We start from the raw sequence: 5,420 nt of genomic DNA on the forward strand, positions 1-5,420 counted from the left end.
TTTATCCCGTGGTTTGGCCAAGTCCAACACTTGCCTACTCCACGTTGTGGCATCCCAACGGACGAGGGTTGCAATCAACCCCTTTCAAGCGGTCCAAAGACCCACTTGAATACCACGGTGTTTTGCTTTCACTTTACTATATCCCGCTTGCGAGGAATCTCCACAACTTGGAGCCTCTCGCCCTTACACTTTGATGTTCACAAAGAAGCACGGAGTAAGGGAGGGATGAGCAACGCACATAAGACACGAAATCAGAGTACCAACACGCACACAAGTCACAACAAGAGCTCACAACACAACCAGGCGAGTTCACAACTCAAATGGAGCTCTAGTTGCTATCACAAAGAATCAAATGTGCGGAATCGAAGTCTTGGTGCTTAGGAATGCTTAGAGAATGCTTGGTGTTCTCCTCCATGCGCCTAGGGGTCCCTTTTATAGCCCCAAGGCAGCTAGGAGCTGTTGAGTGCATTCCAGGAAGGCAATTCTTGCCTTCTGTCGCCTGGCGCACCGGACAGTCCGGTGCGGATCTCTTTCCTTATTTGGCGAAGCCGACCGTTGCAGATTCCTAGCCGTTGGCGCACCGGACACTGTCCGGTGCACACCGGACAGTCCGATGCCCCCTTCTGACTGTTGGCTCTGCCACGCGTCGCGCGCGGATTCCACGGCCGACCGTTGGCCCGGCCGACTGTTGGCTCACCGGACAGTCCGGTGCACCACCGGACAGTCCGGTGATTTATAGCCGTACGCCGCCGTCGAAGTCCCGAGAGCAGCAAGTTCGCTAGCAAGTTCGCCTGAGTCAGCCTTGCGCACCGGACACTGTCCGGTGCACCACCGGACAGTCCGGTGCACCCAGACTGAGCAGACTCTTGGCTGCTTCGAGCCACGCTTTTCCAATTGTATTTTCTCTGATTCTAACACTTAGACAAACATGTTAGTACACAAAAAGCAATGTACTAAGTCTAGAATCTTACCTTGGTATTGATTTGCACCTTATCCATCATTTGGCATAGTTTATCACTTAAGCACTTGTGTTGGACACTAAATCACCAAAATACTTAGAAATGGCCCAAGGGCACATTTCCCTTTCAATCTCCCCCTTTTTGGTGATTTATGCCAACACAACATAAAGCAACTAAAAGAAGTGCAACATCAATTCAAATGAGAACACGAATTTGTTTTGAATCAAATTTGGCATATATGGATCATTCTTTGCCACCACTTGGTTTGTTTTTGCAAATCAAGCTCAATTTCCTATCTCTAAGTCAAACACACTTGTTGAGGCATAGAGAAAGATATTCCAAGAGAAATTGATCATAGATTCAAAAACTCCCCCTTATTTCCCATAATCAAACCTTCTCCCCACAAGAAGCCAACTTTTGACAAAAGAGACAACAAGAGAATTTTGAAAAACCAAAAGCTCTATTCTACTATTTTCAAAATTCTCAAGTGGTAGATGATCCATTTGTTGCTTTGGCCTTATTTTCTCCCCCTTTGGCATCAAGCACCAAAACGGGATCAATCTTGGCCCTTTAACCCCATTGCCTCACCAAAATCTTCAACTAAAAAAGACAATAAGAGTACAAAGATGAACTTGGAATAAGTTACTCTTTCATCGGAGTGCAGTGGAAGTCTTGCATGGTCAAAGTCCACCTTTTCCCTTTCAAACCTCCTTTGAGACTAAATTAAGCAAACTCAAGCAAACAGTTAGTCTCAAAGGTTCAAGTTGTAGCACATCTCCCCCTAGATGTGTGCATCAGTTGCAAAGGACTTGTGAGGTCCGGGGATGTAACACCCGGATTTTAGGGGTCCAAAACCCGGGGTTAACATAAACACCAGGTATGCTGGGACCAAGTCTCAAACATATGATGTATAGTGGCACAGGATCGAATGTCACAACTTTATATATAACAGGAGTTCTTTACAAAATAATTACATTATAAGGAGACAACGGTCCAGCAACCCAAAGTTGACTGGGAGACGACGGCCTAGACCTCTCACGAACTCATCACAGCATCCTCCATGAGCATCATCCTGCAGTACCTGGTCTTGACCTGTGGGGGGGGGGGGTGTGAGACAGCAAGAGTGAGCTCACATACGTTCATCGCTCAACAAGTTGTGGGGAATAATGTGCATGAACTCGCCAAAGGTGGGAGCTCATGTGAAGTGTAAGGCTTACCAAAGAGGATGGTTGAAGCTGAGCATTGCTTTTAAAGTTGGTCAAAATTTTATTAGCAATTACTAAGTATAAGTAAATACCAGCCCAATTAAATAGTAGAACAAAAGTAACAACCTCACCTGCGATGCAATGCATATGACAAATTGAGTTTAGGTTCCATAATTTAATCATGTGAGTGTCCGAGCTGCTCATGACCGTGAGCACGGCTAGTATACCAGTTTTACACTCTGCAGAGGTTGCGCATCTTTACCCACAAGTCATGTTACCCATCTGCCAAGGGATCGCGACTTCCCATACACCTCTACCGAGGAGGCGAGGCAGGGTAACACTACGAGGCCTTTACAAAGTTCCACTAGCTTCAGAAAACCCGCTACAGTTTATAGAAAGCTCCAATGTAGGAATCCCTTGCAGGACCGCCATCGCAGCAAAATCCTCCCGAGGGCCTCCCTACACTGACCACTCCCCTACTGCCCTTGCCCCTTTCAGGTAAGGTAGTCTTCCACTAGCTTTCCTAATTAATCGGCCAAGGGCGTCCCATTAAACCCTTGTGGTAGCACTGTTTTCCCGGGTGGTTCTCCATGTTCCAATTAACATAATGATCTTATCATGAACAGTGATAATAAACAGATAATAAAAGTGTGATCATGAATAATGTATCTTCATACCCAAAACCACATAAAGCACTAGCAAGTACTACCCAAAAAGTTCAGTGGTAAACAAGGTATAAAGATAATCAAACTAGGGTAACCTATTGGGTCCCATCAAAATTAACCTATGCAGATCATTATGATTAATCAGAACATGACTGGGTAAAAAGAAGTGATCAAGGGCACAACTTGCCTGGGACTTGAGATTCCAGGTACCAGGATGATCTTCAGGTGACTCGTAACCTCACTGCTAAACGTAGCAATACAGACAAACATGGTATAGACAAAATTAACATCACACCAACCATAAGTACAAACTGAATAATAACGATCTACGCGATGCTACGAGATCGTGGGTTCGAGAACCGCTAAAATCGGAGTTACGGTTAAGGAGTTATGGTTTTCCGAGGTTTTTAAGCACCTAGAATAGATTAATTCAAATGAACATGTTTAATTCAAGTTTCATGGCTAAATAAAGGTACTAGGTGATAGATGATATTAAAACAAAATTATTGCAACTAGAATGAATCAATTTGGAGCTAAAATGAATTAAATATGAATTTCACAAGTTTCTGGAATTATTTTTGTATTAAAAAAAATCATTTTCTACAATTTATTATCTAATTTCACTGCTCACGGACTGGGCGCATTATTATCGGAAACTGCAGGGGCTAACTAGTAAGTTTTCCCAGACACAGTTTAACCCACTGATGGACTGTGGGTTTATTATTAAATTGTCCAGGGACTCTTTAACAAAACTAGTGCGCCGAAGGGGTATCGGGTGGTTAGAGTCGTCCGATCAGAAAGCAAGGGCTCAGATTAAATCTTTTCCTCGCCTGAACCGGTACACGATGATTACCATAGGATCGGAAATCCACGACCGTTATTTAATGGGGAGAAGGGGTATCGCCACGATTTAATCTCGACCGTACATTGCAAGATCTACGGTTCCCAGGTCATCTTCCACCTCTCGTCTGAACCGTGGGGCGAGGGAAAACCACGACGGTTGCGCTATTGCCGTGGTAGGTGATCTAGCATCCTGGTGGTTCCTACTGGCGTGTCTAGGGAATATACAGGAAATAGGAACGGCGAATCTATGGATAGAAAATTTACCGGCGCCAATACGTAGAGGAACTCGGCCACGACGCAACAATCCGACTACGCACTCCTTGTCGTGAATGATTTTCCGGCCACCAGGTTCTGCTCGAAGAAGATCCGCATGGTGGCGTTTCTATCTCTCTCTCTCTCCTCCGTTGACCGCACGCTACGGAAGACGCAGGTGCAGGCCGGCCGTCGCTACTTGCTCGGCTGTGTGGAGGCCTCGCGACGACTTGTAGATGGACGAGGAGGTGGTCACGGGTGCTCAACCTTATATATCTAGAGGCACGGAGAAACGGCCGGGCAATGCATGCTTGCATGAGTCCTGGCGGTTACGAGGAGTTCGGCTGTTTGTTACGATATCAAGCTGAGAGGAGAGCATGTCCGGGATGGCCCGCACGTCAGCGCCCTCACAGATGCAAGCGCTTGCGGGTCACACCTAACCAGCGGCGAACGCGGCGCGTGGCTGTTGCTCCATTCCGTTTTAGCTGCGAGGAGGACGAACGAGCTGACCCTCGTGCTCATGCACAATGGCTCGCCGTGAAGGACAATTGGGTTGCTGGTGAAGGCACGTGACGACTTCTCATCTCCTCTTTTTTTTCCATTATATATATATATAATTTTGTTTTCTATCTCAAATATCCAAATTATCATTTGAATTCAGGTATGAGTTTCATCTTCAAAAAGAAATTCACAAACAAAAGTACTCTCGCATGAATGCAAAAATATAATTTGTTTAATTAATTGATTTATTATACTATTTAAACAAATGCTTTTAAATATGAAATTCATACATACTAAAATAGAGAATAGGTGTTTTAATACATATAATCTCTAGTTTATAAAATAATTATAAATATATATTTCAACAAAGGGATAATCAAAATCTTATAGGTTTTTTTTTATTAAATATTTATTAGAAACTATATTTGTTTTAGGAGATATTAACTTCACGAACAAGATAAGTATTATTAAATGATACTTTAATTCTAAAACCTTTGGAGAACTTTTCTTAGTTTTCAAAATAGGATTTTAGGTGCTACAAATCCTACCCCCCTTAACAGAAATCTCGTCCTCGAGATTTGTAAGAAAAGGGATACAATAGGTTTGGTCTAGAATTTTAGTTTCTCATTTGGTTTTGGGAATCAAAGTTTCGTTCAAGTTTTTTTTTTAACAGTTAGTAGATGATTTGGAAAATATGAATATTATATGTCTAGCCATTTATTAGGTCAGATGAGGTAAGGTTATGGCAAGTAGAGGTTGTGGCAATGGTATATTAAGGAAAGACTTCATCCTGAACTCTGGATCTTGATTCTTCTAGCGATCTAACTTGATTTTTGAAGACTTGAGTTGATGCTTATCCTCCTTTGACATGGTTGGTCTTCTTTGGCCTTTATTCTTGGAGTTGTCATCCGAGTTAAGGACATATGGCTAAGGATATATAGTTATGATAGCCGAGGTACATGAGGTAGGTAGGTTTGAACAGAGTTTTACTTTGC

The sequence above is a fragment of the Zea mays genome, chromosome 4, assembly GCF_902167145.1.
Source record: "Zea mays cultivar B73 chromosome 4, Zm-B73-REFERENCE-NAM-5.0, whole genome shotgun sequence".
In the NCBI taxonomy this organism is placed as follows: Eukaryota; Viridiplantae; Streptophyta; class Magnoliopsida; order Poales; family Poaceae; genus Zea; species Zea mays.